Here is an 11,239-nt window from a genome sequence, read left to right on the forward strand (position 1 = left end):
CCGAGCTGCCCCAACAACGAGCGAGGCTCCTATACAAGGCCGGCAAGCAAGACTCGACGACGACCGCCGGAACTCCGCCGCACCACCCCCGGACTCTCCGCAGCAAGGCCGCGAGCCCTCCTTACCGCGGCGAAGAGAGAGACAGGGGACAAAAGCTCCATGCGCCGGTCGCCGTCCTCGCCGCGTCGACCTCGCCCCGAGCACACACAGCCCGGCAGCTCGCCGACTCCGCCACGGGCATCGCCAGGAAGGGGAACGAGCTCCGGCACACTTATTCCACAGCGCCGCCGCCACCACCTCCTTGACCGCGCCGCCGGGGAGACCTACCCTACTATCTACAAGCCTCAGGCACAGATCGAAGGTCCCGCCACTCTCCCGTCGCCACGGCGACCGGAGAGGGAGGAGACCGACGATCCGGCCGTCGGCAGAGCAAGGGATCTTGGCCTCCTTCCTTTCGCCTCTACAGCCGCCCGAGGGAGAAGAGAGAGGAAAGTTGGAATCTGCACTTTTTTCCCATGACCTCATCAGTCATTAGTGACCCCGAATTCGTGCTTTGTTCACAGCAGAATACACGATACGTCGATCTCACTGTTCCATATCTTTGTGCGGCAAAGGACGGTGTGCTGTAAAGTCAGTGTCGTTTCCTTGAATACGAGGTTCGAAAAAAAGCTCACTAGAAGATGTAGAGGATAAACAAGAAAGAAATAGTTCCTAATGCCTCTAATAAAACTAGCTCTTTTTGTGAGATGATTAAGCTTTTTTCTCATCATGAGCATGACTATGTTAACAACAAAGAGGGTGGACTGTTTGGCTGAACAATCGCACTGAACAAACAAGTCACTAATATGCTATGAGACATTCTTTATCGTTAGTAGCAAAATATATTTAAATGTTTATTATGTAATAATCCTTTTACCATGAGAATATTATGGTGACTTACTTTGCATGGTATGCTTTGATCTTATCCACCCTCACTAGCTAACCCCGAAGGTGTGGAAAACCTAATGATTAAGGACTAGGATTCGTTCCTCCTGACAAAGGATAGATATGAACTGGACCCTTTCGGTATTGTGATGCTAAGTAACATGTCTGCGCACACGCACTTTGATAATGATCACATGACATCATCAATATACATGAAACGAGAAAACAAGCATTGATACCAGACCGAGGATACCATGTATAGTGATCAAGAGTTGATCACGGGAATACCAAAGTCTCGCCTTAAGTTATCAGCATATCGTGTAACAAAGGGAATGACATATAACAACACGAAAGGTTCGTTTAAGTTCTAAACTTCGAGTATGGAAAGGAGCCAATGTGGATGTCCAGATCCAAACATTGGTATTGATCTGAAGGTGTTCGGACTCATGAATGGGCTATACCAAACGTGTCGGCCACACATCCAAGGTTGTACAATCTATTGTGAGAGTTGTATTTATGGAATGTGGTTGAGAGAAGGTGTTCGGAATAATGCCGGCAACATCTGGAATTGTTCTGAGGATTTTTTGACTAAGAGAGAAAGACTTCCAGAGTCACTAAGAGCATGTCATAAGTGATTTGGGGTACTACATATATGTAGTTATTCCTGGGATCATTCCGACAATATTTTGTATAGGTGAAAACTTGTTTCGATGAAATCTAGAGTGTCCCATGGACACTAGAAGAAGAGAAGGAAGAGTTCTAGTGGATAGAGAGGGGAGGTGGCCGTCCAAGGCCACTAGAGCCACATGGAGCCGGGTAGGCCAGCCCACCTGGGCCAGCTAGCTAGGCCGCATGGCGCCAGCCCCTTCCCCTTGCCCCCCTACGAGAGGGTGGGCCTTAGGGTTTAGGGTGGCCGACCCACCCTTGGCTGCACCGATCTAAGGGAGGGCGACAACATGCCCTAGGTGCCCTAGGGCGGCGGCAACTGCTCCCTCCCGAAGTTGGTGCCCCCTCTTCCACCTATAAACAGAGGTGCCCCCACCTCAATTGGTGTGCAATTCTCTCGGAGTCTCTTCTAGCCCTTTAGTTGGTCGTGTCTATCTCTATAGCTATCCACATACGCCGTAAGGCTGGATAACACTCGCCGCGGTAACCTATCCCTGGGTGACGAAGCCCTCGCGGATTGTACCTCCGGACGTGTGGACTACGCCGGAATAATCATCCTTTTAGTTCTTGGAGCTTGGAGGAGATATTGGTGGCTGGGGGCTATCGCCTAGCTGCGGGGATCGCCCGGATCATCATTTTCATCGAGCTCTTCCGCTTTACTTGGTGAGTTGATATCGATCGAATCCCGTTACTGCAACTACATAGTATAGATCTTGGGTGTTTGTGTAGATGTAAATTTTTGAAATACATACACAATCCGCTTCAGATGACATCCCCGGAAGGTGGTGGTCTTGGTTGACCATTAGATCGGGGCAGAGCAGCGGAAAGTCCATGCGGTGTCTTTGAGTGTCAGATAACTTTGAGTGTGTTTGACCTTGTGTTAGTGGGCAATGAGATTACTCTTGACGTTGGTCGTCGGCGGTTCCGGTTCCTACTTTTCCCGCATCATTTTGTGGATGCAGACTTCTTCACCTCTGTCGGAGCATCCCGGGTGTGTTCCTCCCATAACAAACGTGACTTCTTCTCTTCGGCAGTTATAAGAGATCGATTAGTTGGTGAAGTAGATCATCGTTGGTTGTGTTTGCGTGGTTGGCGTCCTTTTGTGATCTCTAATGTATGCGGTTGGCAAGAGTGGCTGCAACTATGTCGTGCCGGTGTTTGGGTAGGCTCGACCCTATTTGTATCTATTTTTCTCTAACTAGGAAATATGCTCGTGCGTTGCAACGGGAGAGAGAAAATACATATATATCTTTTCTACCGAGCATAGTTGCACCACCAGTGATGGTCTAGGGTCAATGACCACGAGCTTATGACGTTTGTGAGCACCGATCACAAGCTTATACTCCACCAGCAAATGCCTTCCTGGTGCCTTCAAATAGCAATGATTGTCACCTCATGGTCACGACACTGAAAAAATACAAATTTATTTTTCTATTCTTGAATTAAATAAAAAGATCGATAAAAACTGGTTATACAGTTCAGATCAATAAGAACTCGAGGCACTTTGTTCTTACTCATGGAGCAAACTAATATTATACCATTCCATATTGTTTTCCTTTTTTACTTTGGAGGAAAATTAGCATTAACTCGGTAAAATGAAGGAACGTTCGGCATTCTTTTCACAAGATTCTTCTGAAGTATTATAAGTTTATAACATAAAAATAAATCTATTATCAATAAACATTCTGAAAATAAAGCAGTAAGATCCATTTTTTTAACCACTGGACCAATCCAAAATGTGAAAATGGCAAATAGAAAAACTTGCAGTGAAAAATATGTTAAATATGCACAGAAAAATCTACATTTTTCAAGTACTACATTGGTGTAGCTTAAAGGGCTCGCATTTGTTTGATTTTCTCTCTCTTATCTCTCCAACTTAGAACAGCCCAATAAAATAGAAACACCGTCTGCAACTCTCGAATTCTCTATGCACATTCTTTTTCAAGCACAGATTCAGCGCAAAAAAGTAGCAAGTTAGGTCGATACTTCTAGAAGAACAACATGAGCAAATCAGATAGCAAAATAAGATGAGCAAAACAGCAGCAGCATCGAAGCAGCAGATTCAGTGACCAAAACATTCACTGCGCATTGCCGTTGCTCGCCCTCACTTTTGTCGCTGCTAGCCCCTCCTCTCTCACTCATTTTCCCATCCCCACCAAATCCTCCACAGCCAGAAAACAAAAACCTCAAGGCACAGCACCATACAACGAGCTTGAACCTGGAAAAGCTAATAAACAAATGAATCAAACCATCACAGATTCAACACAGGTCCACAAGCAGCAAACATCAAGTTAGCTTCTGATTTACTCTAGTACTGTCTGAAGTGAGTAAATTAACTGTACCTGAAATTCTGAATGTCAAGAGATCATCTCTGTTCATCAAATATATAAAAGAAAAGAACGTAGCTGATTGAGGACAACACACAAACAACCAAACAACATAAGTTGCCCAGAGCAGTGCAGCAGATGATCGGTCAAGACACATATTCCTCATTGGCACTATCACCATCGCCATAGCAGCAGCATACAGAGAAGTTAGAGCGGTCCAAATCAACTGGGAATTGTCACAACATGGTAGGTGTGTATTTTCTCAACTGGGATAGCTCATCTTCCAACTGTTCTGCAAATTCATCGATTGAAAAACAATCGCTGTAAATTGAACATGGGCCTGTACCTTTGGATTATATACGCAAGTTCCAGCAGCACAATGTCTACACTGCGTCATTCCGGTTATACTAAACTAAATGGCATTCGATTCCTTGTTAATTATGCAAATCAAAATCTCACCACAGAGTAGTATCTCCTTAGCCTCCTTGTAGTTGTTGACGGGAGCTGCTGACTGCTCTCCGTATCCCTGGAACCTCCGCAGCATCAGCGACTCTGTCAAGGGCGGCCGGCCGCGACGGCGTCTACACCGCCTTGCTCTGGATGCAGATCTCGCACCCAGCCACACCCGTCTTCACCTCGTGCCGTGTCAGCGAGCGATGCACATGAGGACACGGGGAGGGCGGCGCTGAGCCCTGTGATTCGGCGCGCTCTGAGTCCGCCGTGGCGGTGGGGGATGCCCGTAGTTCGATTGGAGCTAGCACCAGAGGCAGACCGGCAACCGCGTCGATGGGCGAGGGAGCTGGAGACGCGCGGGAGTCTCAGCAAGCAAGAAGTGGGGATGGGGTGAGCGGGGCCCTAGCCGGTGGCTGAGGCCCCTGCCGGCGGCGCGAGGCCTCGCTGGTAGGTTTCCGTGGGAGCTCGCATTGATGTCGATTGGGGATTTTTTCTTCTTCTTTTGCGGCTGTCACCGTCGGCCACATTCTCCCTCCCCTGGCTCTGCTCAGGTCGGGACGACAGGAACTTGATCTCTACGGCCGGTGCCCCGCCGCGCTAGGTACACGTTCCGCGGCACCACCCATCGGCGTCCTTTGCTCCTGCTCGTACAGCGTGGCGGGCTCCGGATCCAGCTCGGTGAGCCGGCTCGGCCATGCCGCTAACGCCGCCAGTCCGTGAAGGCCTGGCTCCACGCGTGGCGAGAAATTTCCGGCGAGGTTGCAATCGATTTGTTGGAAAATTTTCAACAGATCCGTGGGAGTCACCAGAGGAGGAGAGGTCTATATATCGGTGGATTTTCGTGTGCAAGGAGGCAAGAAATTAAACGAGCAAAATCAGAGATTTGATTCGGGAAACTGAGTTTGGTAAGAACTTGTTCTGGTTCGATTGGTCATCTCCTTATCTAGCGTGGCGGCGGCGATCGTGGACGGCACGGGCTGTGGGTTGTGGCTGTTCTTTCCTTGGCGAGCGAGGGAGAGGGGATTTCTCGGGAGAGGAGAAAAAAGAAGACCGAACCGGTATAGTGGCACTGTACAGTAATATGTGTTTTGGTGGGAGGGTAAATCCGTCTCAAAAATTGTTGGACGAAAATTTTGGCAGAAACCTTAGCTCCTTTATTATTAGGTATAGATTAGCTGGGCACTATTTTAAATTAATTGATAACACAAAGTTCTTTATTTAATTTTTTTGCCTTTGTTTCAAAATATATATGTCTGCGCACCACGAACATCTTCATACACGAGTTTCACGTACACTTTTGGAGGAGCATGCTTATCAGATCCACATGTAAATTGTTGTTTTCATCTTGTCAGCAACTGCCAACCAATAAGTGGAGCAGTAGGATTTTGTTTTAACATGGTCATCATAATCTTTACATTTTTCTTTACAACAAGAAGTGTATCTGATGTCATGTCCCCCCACCAGACTGGAGTAGTACAAGTGCAGGACCCAAAAAGGTACAGGGAAGAATCGCAAGCTCTAATTATTCTTCTCCTTTCCATTGTTGCTTTAGAAGAAAACTTCACTACAGCAGTACTGACATATGGGCCACCGGTCGAAAGGAGCAGCTCAACTACCCACGCCGACCTGGACCCACCCGCCAGGGGACATGACAGCTTTTCTACCACTACTGTACTGCTACGGCAAGAATCCCCCACGGCCGCGGCGGCCGCCGGCGGCGGACGAGGAGGAGGAGGAGGAGGCGGCGACGGCCGCCTCGAGGATTAAGTCCTCGCACTTGCGGCAGCGCTTGGGCGGCGCGGGGTCGTCGAGGACGATGGGGCGGCGGCAGGAGGGGCAGGAGGAGTTGGAGCGCAGCCAGGTGTCGACGCAGGCGACGTGGAAGCCGTGGCCGCACTGCGGCATGACGCGCACCTCCTCCCGCTCGCCGAACTCCGACAGGCAGATGGCGCACTCCGGGAGGATCCCCTCGTCGTCCTGCGCGTCCCCCGCCGCGGCGCCCCTCGCCGCCGCCGCCGCGGCCACCGCGTCCGCGTACGCCAGCTTCGGCAGCGCCTTGAGCGCCTTCTTCTTGAGCCCCTTGCTGGCGGTGGTCGTCACGCTGGCCCCCGACGCGCCTGTGGTAGTAGTGGCAGGAGTGGCGTGGGTGTGCCCGCCGCCGCCGCCGAAGGCCGCCGCGGAGTGGGCCGGGCTGCTGGACGTGGTGGAGTGGTTGGTGGCGGCGTTGGTGGAGTTGCGGCGGGACCGCGCGCAGCGGGCGACGGCGACGAGGCCGACGACGCAGATGAGCGCGCAGAGGAGGGCGGCGAGGATGACGACGACATCGGAGCTGACGCCGGACGGGGGGTCGGCCGGTGGGATGCCCGGGATGCGGCCGTCGACGCTCTGGAGGAGGCGCCGCGACGAGCACGGCGGGTGCCGGAGCATCGCCCACGTCGGTCCCGCGGCGGGCGGGCGGTGGTTGGAGAGGGCCTTTTCCGTAGAATTAAAGGAGTGGCGAGAGGAGCGAAAGGGAGGTGGTAGTATTGGCAGGTTGGGTTCATAGATTTTACATATGAGACGTCTAATTTCCTTTTTGTGTAGTAACATGAGTACTGTGTACTGTTTTAGGGTATCTCCAAGAACGCGACTCATTTGATCCACCCGTCGAAAGTCGTAACCAAAGCGGCGATGTATTATCCCGTTTGTTTGTCTGCCTATGGGCGAGGACTCATCCGCGGCCCAAATCTAGATGTGCTTGGCCTCCACATGGGTATAAGAGAAACATGTTGTTATAGTCCATCCTCTTCGGGCCGGCTGTTGCCGGCACATCGACTCCTCGCGGTCCTATTAAGTGGGCCCGCAGCCTTATCGTCTCCACGCAACCCTATCCCTACTCCCACTTCCCCACTACGGTCGCCGACACCATCAAGCCCTAGCCAACATGGCCATGAAGCAGTGATTTGGAAGAGGGAAGAATTACCACGAGGCGTCTTTGAGCACGGACGACGACCGTTGCGCCCTTCAACCTGATCCCACGAGGGTCGGGAAAATTGTGAATGTATCAACTGAGGTGGCGCCCCCTCCCCCCCCCCCCCGATGGCATGACACCTGAACCGTGATAGGGTATCAATGTAGTGAGTCCCCTCATCTGTCTGGGCGCGCCAGATTGAGATCTAGCGATGCTGCCCCCATGTGCCACTAGACCTACACGACGACCCCACGTACGTGGAAGGGTCGCTCCACTAGGACCATGACATCAGACCCATTTCTCCTCCTGGGCGGTGGCATTGGAGCCGACGCCACTGGAGGAGGACGCTGCCTATTTCACCAGCTTTTGCTTGTCGGTCTAGGAAAAGGTCCTCGAGGATGAGGGGTCTATCTGCCGCCAACACCAGCACCAACGGCCTCAACTATGTAGGAGGACAAACCGCCATTGAGGCCTTGGCGCTCGACCAGTGGCCCCACCTAGGCAAGACACGTTTAGGGCTTTTAATTAATCAACGAAGTCTAATTTAATATGTGGATTGAAATTTAAATGAAGAAAAGAGATTTAGGTAGCTGCTGGGTACAACGTGCTACCCAAACGAACAAGAGTTTGACAATCTGTTCATGCATGTTCGCTGGCCACCCAAACAAACTGCTCTAAATTAAACACATATCTATCTGATTCGGGTGGACGCGTACGGGATGCCCTTAGAAACACTTAAAAAAATTCCGTTCACTTTAAGCAAAATTGGCGCAAACGCAGGCCTGTTGTCCGGTTCCCACTCACCAGCAAGTCAACTGCTAGCCGAACCGGCCCGATCAATCGATTGGAAAATGATCTCAATCATGAGCAGCAGATGCCAAACTGCCTGCCAATAGTTGGAAGCCCTACCAGCCCCTCGAACAGCGCGCGGCATCGCCATGCTCCCACATGGGGCAGGTCTGCTTGAGAAGCAAGCGTCCCCAAGACCCCAACCACTAGCAGCGGCAGCTCCAACGGAAGTCCAGCGTTATCTAGGCCCGAGATTCGCACCGATCATCACCCACGAGGACAAAGCAAAGCAAAGCGAAGCAGACATTTGCCACGCTAGCTCCGGGTCGTTTTCCCCCGCCGGCCCCGCGGCAGAAGACGCCCGTGGCCGCCGCGACGTTGCCCGTCGACGGGACTGGACGCGCGTGGCGCCTCCCGGTGGTGTGTCTCCTCCACCCGTCGCTCGCGAGCCGGTGGAAAACGGTGGACGGACTGAAGTGACGGTGCGCGGGGAGGGGTCTCGGGTGGCGCACCATCGGCGTTGGTGCTGGTAGAGGGAGTATTGGATGTGGTGGAGTCGTGGTGCCGTAAACCTGCACCACCACGGCTGCGTCATGTATTCAGAGTTATGGGCGGATGGATTGGTCGCCTACAACTCTCGTCACGATTTCTAACAGTGTTTGCACGTATGACGTATGTGTAGACTTGGACGACTGCCACTTCTTTCAACGGACAATTACTAGTGAGAAAGAATCGTTTACTCAGTTATTCTGCTGATCATTCCTTTCTACGGCAGGTTGCTTTGGATCAAATCAGTGTGTTTGCACAACACGAACTGCTATTAGAGCAACTGACTCTAGCACACCCCGAAAAAACGTACAGCTGGAAAATATAACCGCCGGTTTGCGGGCTAGGGTCAAAAAAAAAAAATCCTAACCAGATATTGAAAAGGAGGCTCTCTTCGGAAGTATTTTCCCTGCATCCCTGAGTTTTGACCCGCCATCCGCCAGATAACTGGTTTTCGGCGGACGAAATCTAGCACCCCGGATCGCCCATAGCATTGTGTGGGATGCACTTTAATGCCTCTGCGCGTCCATGGCTCGCCCATCGCCGCACGCCCTCGATCCCGATCATTCTGTACCACAGAAAAGTATCCCCGTCCTCTGCCGCCCATTTCCCCCTCCTGGTGAGCTCGCACACGCCGGTTGTGTTCCGAAGGATGCATCAACCACGCCGTCGCCACGAATCCATAGCGGAGCTCTTGGATGGTAGGGGCCATGCTCGCAAACAGAACCGCCAACACCGACCTTCGCGACCCGCCATCACATCGTGGCAACGTGTTCGCCGTCCCGAAGGTAAATTATATCTAAATTGGCTAACTTTGTTGAACAATTTCGCTCGGTCGTATATGAGCCGAGATTTTTTCTGGTATGTGATGGACTAGGAAAAGCTCAGTTTTTGCTTGAAGACTCGTCATTGTCGGATGATTCCAACCAACATCGATGTGGATAATCTCATCCTACGGGTGGCCGTGTAATAGGATGGGACTTCGCGGAAACACAAGCAGCGAGGCTCGATAGTTAGCCACCTATGCATCCCACGCAAACGAGCTCTCCGAAACTCCATGCTGATGAAAGATTAGTTCGTGAAGGTATGCACATACCGACTCATCTTTTCCGTAGGCGGTTTCGAATGCGTACAGAGCTATTCGTGAAAATCATGGAAGCTTACAAGGAAAACTCCCTCTTTTTCACGCTTCGAAGAAATGATTTAGTCCATATCTGAAGATATCGGTCACAATGAGGATGATTGCAGATGACATTCTGGCTGATTACACCAATGAGTATCTTCGTATTGATGAAGATATATCGCTGAAGTGCGCTTAGTTGTTTGCCAAGGTTTTTATTCGAGTGTTTGGTGCTTACTACCTTCGAGCTCCCAACGAGGAGGACACACTAGTGGAAAACGGGGCTATAGGCCCGGTTCGTTTAGGCCTTCAATCCCGGTTTGCAAACCGGGACCAACAAGGCGGGACTAAAGGGTCCCCCTTTAGTCCCGGTTTAAAGTTGCACCGGGCCCAAAGGCCCCGCCACATGGTGCGGCGAGGGCGCTCGAGGTGGAGGACCTTTGGTCTCGTGGTACGAACCGGGACTGAAGGTTATTTGTTAATTTTTTTAATCTATTTTGTTATGCCCAATTATTTTTCGCTCCTCCTTTTTTTTCTATTTTTTTCAGAATTTCTAGTATTTCAGTTATTTAACTAGTTTAGTCTCTAACTACACTTAATCTCTAACTACGCTTTTAATCTCTAGTCAAATTACTTACCCGTGATCCAACTTCCCGCTCGGTCACCCATCCTCCCACTACTCCAGCACTAGCACGCTTAACTTCCAAGTTCCTTTCCCATCCCGCTTCCAAGTGCTTCGCTCGCATGTTGTGATAATAGTATCATATCAATCCTATTAACATGTTGGTCAACGTCACACTTATTTATTGTTCGAATTCCAAATAATTATTTTAATAAACAAAACTAATGACGTAATAACATGTTGTGATAATTATATTATAATTTTATTTTTTATAAATATTAATTTTTTAATTTGTATTATAATTGTTCTTTAATATTAAATTTTTTAATAATTTTTTTGCCAAACTTTGAAAATCTAAAAAATTGGCTAACTTTATGGTTAAGTAATAGTAATCTTTATGCATGATGAAATTATTAATTTTAAAAATAAAAAATATATAAAATCCTGAATTTCTGTCAAAAACTAAAATCTTCCTGCTTTCATATTTTCATTTGGAATTTTGAGAATCTAAAAATTGGCTAACCGAGGTAAACCCCGGTGAAATCGGCTGTAACTTTTTCCCACGATGATTTTGATATATTATACGTTTTTTTCCGATGCCGTATGCAAAAGTTAATGCGGTTTTACCATTTCTCTAACTTTTTTTGCAAAAAAGTGAAACTTCAAATTTGTTAATTTTTCCTAATAGTAGGTTGCATAACATACAAGAATCTGAAAACATTTTATTTTTTTGAATTTTCTATCATTTTATTTTCTATTTTCCAGTGTTAAAAAAGGCGATCCAGGGGGGGTGGAGGTGCGTGGGGAGCCAAAAAAAAACCAAAAATCCCTTAAGTCCCGGT

The 11,239-nt window shown here is 49.5% G+C and overlaps 1 pseudogene; it reads right to left on the bottom strand.

Moving 5' to 3' along the window:
* Nucleotides 1-5,906: 5,906 nt before the first annotated feature.
* On the bottom strand, nt 5,907-6,836 carry LOC124649549 (annotated as a pseudogene).
* Nucleotides 6,837-11,239: the final 4,403 nt, after the last annotated feature.

This window comes from Lolium rigidum, chromosome 4, assembly GCF_022539505.1.
Source record: "Lolium rigidum isolate FL_2022 chromosome 4, APGP_CSIRO_Lrig_0.1, whole genome shotgun sequence".
In the NCBI taxonomy this organism is placed as follows: Eukaryota; Viridiplantae; Streptophyta; class Magnoliopsida; order Poales; family Poaceae; genus Lolium; species Lolium rigidum.